Raw genomic sequence first — 10609 nt, 5'->3', positions numbered from 1 at the left:
CATTCTAAAGCTCTTCCACTAGCCTGCCTCTGTCCTTCCTTCTAAAAGGGAGTGTCCCCTTTTGATCCCACTTACTCATTTGCATCTCAGCCAAAAGGAGGTTTGGTATGCGTCTTTTCACACTCTGACTGTTGCTGAGGGTGTAGGACTGAAACATTTCTATAGAACAGATCAAGAACAATGTATTAGTTCTAAAATATGCAGAAAATCAGCTATGCTGAAATTTATATGTATTTAATTAATCTAAAGAGTGTGTTTAATATTTTATTTAGCAGGTTAAGGTAGTTTTAGGTATGCGAGTTTCAGGTTTTCAGGAAACAGACCGCACAAGGCCTATTTATATTGCTTTAATCCCTTCCAGACTGGATAAGAATATAAAATGTGTATATATTTGCACATGCAGAAAATCAGGTGCATTTATGTGTGCACATGTTTTTACAATAAGCACAGAGGTACGTAGTCTTATTTAAAATTTTTATGTGTTAGAAACATGCAAATTAGAGCCGTGAAGGTCTCTCTCTCTCTCTCTCTCTCTCTCTCTCTCTCTCTCTCTCTCCATTCAGATGAGCACAGAAAGCGTTTTTAATCACTCCAGAAGGTTCCCATGTACCCTTTCCTGTTTACAAGCCCCCTGTGCCCCAAGGTAGCCACTTTAATTTCATACAGCAGGATTAGCACAAACAACTGATTTCCTCATCTTTTCCTCTGAGCTGGTTCATTCATTCTGTTCACTTTTTATTGGAGGCACTGAAAAATTTGTATTTATTTTACCCTTTTATTTTGTGTCTTGTATTGGCAATACCTTTTTTCTATTTCTTCTAATCCTTTCTCCTGTCTATTAATCAAGCTTAGGTTCAGGTTTCAGTTACAGTGAGATTTATATTATTTTGATGAAAGGATTCTCATATATATTTGACTTAACAATGCCTTAAAATGAATCAGGATTGTTATTCTTCCCTCAAACCCCCTAGGGCTTTAGAATGCTTTAATTCCAACATTTTGCCTTCATTCTTTGATATTATTTATAGCTACTTTAGTTTCACTTTATTGAAAAAGAAACTCTAGATCAGCTAATGCTATTTTTTTTTTCTGTAGGTAGCACTGTTTCTGATATCTTTGCTGGTGTCGCTGTTGGCTGGTGCATCTCAAGGCTCCCCACCCCCAGTTGCCATTTTCTTCTTGCTCACATACACTTTTTATATTTCTCACAGGAAACATACACCAGCAGAAATCTGTCTTATATTTTTGGATCAGAGAAGGCTTGTTTTACTCTGGTGTTTACGAAGGGCGAATTTGCTCTTCTGACTACCCAGTTACTACCCTCAGGGTTAGGCCAGTTGGAGGAGTATTTATTATTTATTTATTTTAAATTCTAAGCTGGCAGATGGAACAACAGTCTTTTATGACTCATACCATTTCAAAGGTGGCCGTTCCTAGCTCTGGTTAAAATGCACCCAAATCTAGTGGATCCTGTTCTTGGGGGTGGCTGTTAGTGTGAGGGCTCACATCATGTACTATTGCTCTGCCTTCCTGTTCTGACTTTGTGTGTAGCTTTGTGGTTTATGTGGAAGAGATGATGCATAAAAGTCAATAGCACTGAGTTCTTCATGGCAGTTTTCTGGAAATTTCCTGGCATACCATCACTAGCCTCTCCAACCCATCTTGCTTTATTCTTACTTATCTTTCACCTGACCAGCCTCTGACCATCATCCTGAAAATACCAAGTATCAAGCTGCCTGTATTATGTTCACAGGCATTTGTGTAATACAAATGGTTTGTTCACTCATCTTCTAAATCTAAATCAGGCTTGAAGAAGTTAAGCGAAATGTAATAATGGTTTGTTCATTCATCTCCGCATCTTTTGAGCACCTCTGGAAGGTTCTGTACAATGTCTGAGATAAAGCAGTGGACAACAGAAACCAAGGACCTAAGTATGTGTAGCTTATTCCATAGTTATGGGGAACACAGAAACAAATGTATCCTACTTAAGATGCATCATGTCTCGGTCAATGACAACTACTAAAGAAACAAGTTAAGTCAGGGAAATGAGCTAGAGAAAGCTGATAGTGGTGTGGTGGCTATTTTAAATAGGCAGACAAAGTTGTCTTACAGAGAAACACCGGATGGAAACTTAGTGGGGAATAAGCATGTTTTGTAGGGGCTTGGCGGGGGAATCTTTGGGGCAGAGAGGACCAGTGCTCTGACCCTGAGGCAGCAGGAGGGAAGCTGGTAGATTTGGCCGTAGAGTCAGGGAGAATGGCAGAACAGGGAGAATCTAAATCAGGCTTGAAGAAGTTAAGCGAAATGAAGAGTCCTTCTGCTTTTATGGAGGAAAACACACTCAAGAGTTATTTGATAATTCAGGGTAAGAACAAGATTCATCTGAATCATCACTCAAGTTGGCAAAGTACAGACTTGAAAGATGAGGATCACTGATGTCCTTATTTCATCTGAACTACTTGATACTTCAAAAATATGACAAAAAAGGAACTCGAGAGAATTGCCCTTGCAACATCTTGGGAAGAGCAACTCGAATATGTTTATTATAGAGCACTCTTACTTCATAAGGTGTTGATACATGGATATGTACATGCCATTTCTTTCCTCAACACGAGAAGCTATTTTCTTGATGTCGTGATAGATATTCAATTGACTATTTATGTACTGTACATTCAGTTGTATTTCGCAGCAGGAGAGCCCACAGGTTCCAACAGGCACTGCATGTGGCATTCCATTGTCTTTTACAACAGGAGAGCCCACACCTTCCAACAGGTACTGCATGTGGTATTGCATTGTCTTTTTGCAGCAGGAGAGCCCACTCCTTTGGAATTTACTAGTTCTCCTTTCCACATCCAACTCTTAACTGAGATTAGACAGTGACAGGCTTGCATCTCAGGGGTAAGAATTTCTTCTCATTGCTCAAGCACTGCTTCAGAGCTTCCTTCCAAGTTTTACCTTCAACTTATATTTTGTTGAAGTCTTTTCATTGATGGTGAATGGCCATTTCTCACAAAATTGCCATGAAGTAGGCACACACATGTGCACACCTGTTGGTTAGAATGGTCGAGGCTGAGAAGAAGTTGCTATGCCGCTATCAAATCTTTGGACAAATATAATGGAGTAACAAGAAAAATATGGCATGTATCTAAAAGGAAGAATGAACCAGGTTGGTCAAAGCAACAAAAGCCAATATTGCCTCTTTCTCATGTTTGCTTGTGTGGACAATTGAGAAGAGCTCATTCCCACTTGGGTAATGTTCATGGTCCTGTCTAGGTCTGTGATTTCCTAGAACTCTATCTAGGAAATGGCAAACCATGTCAGTTCAGCTCCTTTGAAGTCATCCTCACATAATTTGCAGAAAAGAAATGAAATAGAATTTAATTTAGTCCCAGAAGGAAGACTTAAACAAAATCTAAGTAGAAGGTAAGAGTTGGAAAGTAGCTCTGATGCAATGCCGTTTGGTTTTTATCTGTTTGGATTCAGTGAGATAGTCTGTGGTGTGGTCACAACCTAAATGTGGACTCACTCTCAGATAACCTAAACAGTAGTTTATTCAACAAGACAGGATTTGTGAAAGAAGGCAAGTATAAGACAATGCAAAGTTACACAGTAAAGCTGCAGACACCCTGAGGGACGGAGACTGAGAAGAGTCCTTTCCTCACAGAAGTGCTTGGGGAAATTGAAGAAGATTTAAGCAGGACTTGACAGAAGGGATTTTGATAGAAGGAAGGAAGGGGAACTCTGGGTGGGAAGAATACATTACGAAGGGCCACATGTGGGAATGACTATCATCTATTCAGGCAACAGGAGGGAACCAACTTGGCTGGAGTAGAAAGTTGATGGAATTAATGGAAGATGAAGAGATCAGAGCAAGTCCGGCTGGAATACGGTATGAAGAGAGACTTGAATCAGACTGAGTAATTTACATTTCAGTTGAAGAAGGAGATATATGAGTGGTTTCAGTGAAGATGCTTGACTAAGTAACTCAAATAATGCTCTCCTCCATAAAACCAACGGGAAAATGGCATTGTTAACCAGCAGAATCGCCCTGGAAGTTAGTCAAAAGCATGCAGCAACCTAAAGGCTGGGCAAATGGATGGATCTCATAGAACAGCATTCTTTCTGGCCTGACCTTACTCCCATTTCCCTCTCTTCAGGTTTGTGATACTAGTACTGAGCTGCAACCCACAATCAGAATGAAAGTCTGCCTATACCACAGGAAAACATGTGTGGCTGGAGTTCCTTCAAAACCTCACTGCTAGAGAATGGTTCTCATTGGCCATGTCTTATGATTCTCTGGAATACCTCTCTTTAACTCTGAGCCTGCATAGGGTGGTGAAACAGCTAAGCCAAATACTTAAGGAAAGGAGAGGGAATGAGATGTCCATAGGCACTTGGCAAATCTCTGACATCATCTTGGGATTCACAAAGTGTCTAGAAGTACAGGCTTGGTGTATTTCAGATGCTCTGCACGTGGTCAATAAAGATCTGAGACAGCTCCATGCTTTTACCCTTGTCTGATCTTGAGGTTCTGTGAAGGCATAACATGAGCTGTTTTTATTCAGTTGAACATAGATGGTATGCCCGAAAGTACTGTCTGTCACTTGGAATCAGAACAGTTTTTGTCTCCCAGTATTTAGAAATTCTCTGTCTATTAGTTAGGTTATAAATAACTTTATTGAACAAAAAGGCCAGTGTCTAAAACATAACAAAGAATAAATCTAATAGAATTAGTTCACAGAAGTCATCAGACAGTTTTTAAAAACAGCAAAAATGAATACTAGAGAAAACATTGACTCAGAGTCTGATCATTTCCACATTATAGAATTAAAATGAAGTCATGACTGTAGCAGGTTTTCTTTTGGGCCACCAACCAGCTCCCAAATCATGAGATTTATTACTAGTTTTGAATGCTTGGCCTTAGTTTAGTGCTTATTTTAATCTGAATTTTCTCTTTATCTACATTTTGCCTTGGGGCTTTTTGCCTTTCTTTCTTTCTTTCTTTCTTTCTTTCTTTCTTTCTTTCTTTCTTTCTTTCTCTCTCCCTCTCTCCCTCCCTCCCTCCCTTCCTCCCCCCCTCTTTCTCTCTTTCTTTCTCTCTCTTTCTTTCTTTCTTTCTTTCTTTCTTTCTTTCTTTCTTTCTTTCTTTCTTTCTTTCTTTCTTTCTTTCCTGGTATCTCCATGCCAGCTGCCTGGCTTCTGGCCCCAGGTATATCCCTTTCTTTCTCCCTTGTTCTCTCCTCCTCCTTCTCTCTTGAGCCTAGCTTTCTCCTCCTACTTATTCTTTCTGCCTGCCAGCCCTGCCTATCCTCTCCTTCCTAGCTATTGGTCATTCAATATTTTATTAGACCAATCAGGAGCCTTAGGCAGGCAAGATGAAACAAATGCCACACATCTTTACATAATTAAATAAATGCAGCACAAACAAATTTAACCTGTATTTACATTGTTAATAAAGGCAGCATAAACAAATGAAGCACATCTTTGCCTAGTTAAGATAATATTCCACAGTATATGACTCGATCTCCAACTCTGCTGAAAATAAATAATGAACAGAAACTGTCCTTGATGAAGCTCAGACTTTGGGATAATTAAACAAATACTTAAAAATTTGTTCTAAGAACCAAAATAAGGTATAATTAATTAAAGAAATGAGAATGAGGTGTCAATCAAATAGAGAGTGGCAGGAAAGAGATGAAGCACAATTAATAAAAACTCAGAGATAGAAATTGAGGTTCAACCTGAAGACCAGAAATACAAAGCAGCCAGCCACTGGCTCTTACTTTGACCTCAGTCCAAAATAGTGATCCTGCCTCCAGAAATCTCGGAATGAGACATAGCCTGAGAGCTGTCTCCTCTTGTTTTATAATCCTCTCTAGTTCTGGGATTAAAGGCATGTACCACTACTGTCTGGTTTTATAGATACTGGGATTAAAGGTGTGTGCCATTGCTGTGTAGTCTGTAAGGCTGGCCAGTGTGGCTGTTTTACTTTTCTGATCTTCAGGTAAACTTTATTTATTAAAATACAAATAAAATATCACTATAAACATTGATGTATTGTTTGACATTTTTGTAGATTGAAGTTTCTGTCCCACCTGATCCCACAGCCATTCACACAGAAACATACAGAGGCTTATACTAATTATAAAATGTTTGGCCTATTAGCTCAGGCTTATTATTAACTAGCTCTTAAAACTTAAATTAACCCATAATTCTTGTCTATGTTTAGCCATGTGGCTTGGTACTTTTTCTCACTAAGGCATTCTCATCTTGCTTCCTCTGTGTCTGGCTGTTGACTGACTCTCTGCCTTTCCTCTTCCCAGAATTCTCTTAGTCTGGTTGCCCAGACTATACTTCCTGCCTGGCTACTGGCCAATCAGCATTTTATTAAACTAATATGAGAGACAAATCTTTACAGTGTATAAGAGCATTATCCCATAGCATCATTTTTTAAGGGGAAGATTTATTTTGGCTCATGGTTTAAGTGTATAGTTCATCATGGTGGGGAAGAATGGAGGTATGTAGCTTCATGGCATCTGGTACCCCATCTTGACATCACAGTGAAACAGGAAGTAGAGTTAAGACAGGAAGCAGGGGCCAACTATGAACATGAGGGCCTACACCAGTAACCCATTTCCTCCAGTGGGGACTCCACCTTACAAAGGTTTTACAACCACCAAACACAATGACAACAAGTTGAGGAATGAGTGTTCAAACACTTGAGCCTGCAGAGAAAGTTTCACTCTCAATAGCATTTTGTCCCTGTTTCCCAAAGACGTGGGATGTACGGACATCTCATAATGCAAAATGTGCTTTCACTCCAACTTCAAAATTCCAACATTATTAAAAAGTCTGAAGTCTCTTTTAAGACTCAAGGAAATCTCTCAATTGTGGGCCTCCATAAAATGAGCAGACAAACAAGCTACATACTCCCAGAATATAATAACACAGAATAAACATTATCATTTCAAATGGGAGAAGCAGAAGCTCTAACAAGAAGATAACAGACTAAAGAAACAAGCAGGGAAGACATTAAGTTCTGCAATTTCATGTCTGGCACCTGGGATTCTTGGTACAATTATCTGGGCTCTGACAGACTTGGGTAGGAGTCACACCTTTTCAGCTTTGTAGCCTGCACCACATGTGACCTCTTTTCTGGGTTGACTGTTAGGGTTGAAGCCTTGTAAGCAAGCACACCACATTTCAGTCATCCCTGGTATCCTGGCGTCTCCATTGCAACTATAAGTTCACCTTCACAACTGCATGTGAGCCTACCCAGAAGCTCCATTGTAGAAGGAGTGGCAGGTTGCCTCCCACCACCCGGCTAGCTTTACCCAAAATAATTACACGGAAACTGTATTCTTTTAAATACTGCCTGGCCCCTGGCCCGTTATCTGTAGCTTCTTATTGGTTGATTCTCATATCTTGCTTTAACCCATATTTAGTAATTTATATAGCACCACGAGGTGGATCACTTACCAGGAGAGATCTTAACCTGCATCCATCTCGGAGAGGAAAAGCATGGCGACTCACTATGGCGACCGCCTGAAGCGTCTCCCCAACTCTGCTTCCTTTTTTCCCACAATTCTGTTCTGTCTACTCCGCCTACCTAATTTTCTGTCTCTTAAAGGGCCAAGGCAGTTTCTTTATTAATAATGAAAGTAACACATAGACACTCCTCCATCACTCCATGCACGGAACCCAAGCTTGCTAAACTTTGCCTACCTCGAGTGGCCCTTTCCTCCTTCACTCTACATGCCTGTGCAACTGGCGCCTGATGGGTGACACCGGCTTGAGGCACAGCTTCCTTCCTTTGGACCACAGCGTCCTCCATCTTCTTTTACAGTTGAAGCTGGGAAGGTTTTCCTCTAGGCAAGAAGGGTGCTCTGGAAACTTTCTGTTCAGGAACTCTATTTTTAAATGAAAGCTTCCCAAATCAGTTCCCCTTATTTCACCTTGGAGTTTTTGACAGATGTGGTCTTTCCCTTAGTGCATTTCCCCAGCTCCTTCAGTGCAAAGGGTGACGTTTGTTCTTACTGGCCCTAATCACTGTCAAGACCACGATGAGGACACCCACAGAAACAGCTGACTGGAGCTAATGGGAGCTCACTGACTCCAGACTGACAGTGGGGGAACCTGCATAGGCCCAGACCAGGTCCTCTGAACATGGGTGACAGTTGTGTGAACGGGGCAGTCTGTGTGGCAACTGGCAGTGGGACCTGAGTGATTGAACTGGCTTTTTGGAGCCCATTCCTTATGAAGGGATACCTTGCTCAGCCTAGATATTGAGGGAGGTCCTTGGTCCTGCCTCAAAGTGAAATGACAGACTTTATTGATTCTCCATGGTAAGCTCTACCCTCTCTGAGGAGTGGGTGGGGGTGTGGAAAGAGGAGGGGAGGGAGAGGAAACTGGGATTGGTATTTAAATGAGAAAATATTGTTTTAAAAAATAAATTAAAAAGTAATTATAGCTGTTCGGTCAGCAAGTGTCTTACCCACTTGTCTGAAACAACCATATTCATGCTCCTTTCCTGGCTAAACTACGCATTTTTATATATTCCTGCTCTGCTTTTGCTTTGAGTTCTTACTCTAAGTCTCACTGAAAGCAGATGGCAAACAACCATGTTATGTTTGCTGCCATACTGCTACGAAGTTTGTGCCGGCTGCCAGCGGTCGGAGGGGTTACGAAATAACCACGATAGTCCTTTTATAATTACTCAATTTTAATACAAGGGGAGATAAGGGAACTTACAGAACCAAGGGTCCAGCGGAGCAGAAGGTGCGCGGGGGAGAGCAAAGAACGGGCCCCCTTCCGGCGCCCCGATCCTATTTAAGGGGAATGCTACCCTGCTGGAGCAGCCACGCCCCTGAACGCAGGGATTGGGCCAGCTACCCCAACAGAAGTTTCCTCCACCAAAGAACTTAGTCCATTACTTTTGACTTTTGCCTCACATCAGAATTTCAGGACAAGGGAATGCTTTGCAGACAGATGCTTTGCAGAAAGAAACATGACCAGTCCTAATTCTAATGGAGCACTTGTTCCTTTTTTAAGCTTCATGCACGGGGCTTCTGTTGTCCACTTTTGTTTTATTTTATAACCAGTTTGCTGGTCTACTGATCACGTATTGGAATGGTCTGTTAGGCTCTGCCTATAGCATTCAAGGGCTTTTGTATTATGAAACTCCAAAGTATTTATCCTATTTCCTGTAAGTCTGTTGAGTTACATGGTTAATTTTATTGTGGCAACAACCCTACTCTTGGTACCAATTTCTACATCCATTGTTTTTCTGATTGTTAACCTAATATGCAAACTTAAGAGAGGAAGGGTTTATTTCTTTTTATCACACTCTGAGGGCATATTCCAACATGGCTGGGAAGGCATGGTAGCTCTATGGTAATGGGAACATCCAACTGAGACACCTTACTCCTCAGGCTTCAGAAGGACAGGAATAAAGACTGCTGTTTTCATGGTTCCTTGAAATGCTCCCCCCTCACACACATGGGGGGGGGAGATTCTAGGGTTCAAAATAACTACTGGGATTTTAAAGTAGACTTCCAAAGCTAGAAGAAATAATCAGAAACTTGAAGATATATTAACTGAGACTACTTAGTAAAAATCAAAAAAGAACAAAGGAAAGAAAATAAGTAGAGCCTGAGAAAACTTTTGGATACCATTAACTTTATCAAAATACCCATAATAATAGACACAGAATGAGAAAAATGATAGATCAGGAAAGTATTTAAGGAAATAATGACTTGAGGTTTCCCAAATTTGATGAAAAATATTAATCTGAAAACTCAATAAGCTTTGTGACATTCATGTGGATGAACTGTAAAAGGTCTTCATCTAGAAATGGTATAACCAGCCTGCTTGCTGATAGCCGACAAGAAGACGGCCTTGAGATCTGTGAAGGAAGCAGCTCTTCATGTACAACTGTGATTCTTATTCTGCTGCTCAGTGATTTGGGATTAGAGGCCCCAGGGGTGGTGGGGGATGGGGCTGAAGCAGTGGGAAGACATTTCAAGGGGCTCAAATTAAGATTTTCAAACAAGAATTCCATGTCCACTAAAACTATCACTTTAAAGTTAAAAGTAAATATATTGTCTTACACAAAACAGAAAGCATTTGACTCTGGTGAATATCTCATGAAAGAAACACCAAAGAGTTGGCCTGGTGAGATGAGAACTCAGCAGGTGAGGTGCTTCTCCCACACACTGTTAATTCGATGTCTTGAACACATCTAAAGGTAGGAGGAGAGAACAGACTCTACAAGTTGTCCAGCCGTGTGCCATAGCATCCCCATCAAGAACATAGACAGTAGTAATACATTTTTAAAAAATATAATAAATGTCAGAGTCCTTCAAGCTGGCATTAAAGGAAGTAGACAAGAACTTGAATCCATGTAAGAAAATAGGCAGCATTAGTTAAAGCAATAGCTCAGGCAACTTGAAAAGATTATATGAATATAGTTTTTAAACTTTCTCCTGTGTGGCATAAAGGAAACTTCATAGAGCAATAACTGAGCAATAGAGTAAAACTTCATAGGATAACAGTAATATAATATATATGTGTGTGTGTGTGTGTGTGTGTGTGTGTGCGTGCGTGCACG

The sequence above is a fragment of the Arvicola amphibius genome, chromosome 1 (assembly GCF_903992535.2).
Source record: "Arvicola amphibius chromosome 1, mArvAmp1.2, whole genome shotgun sequence".
NCBI lineage: Eukaryota > Metazoa > Chordata > Mammalia > Rodentia > Cricetidae > Arvicola > Arvicola amphibius.
Note: the sequence above shows the minus strand (reverse complement) of the source record.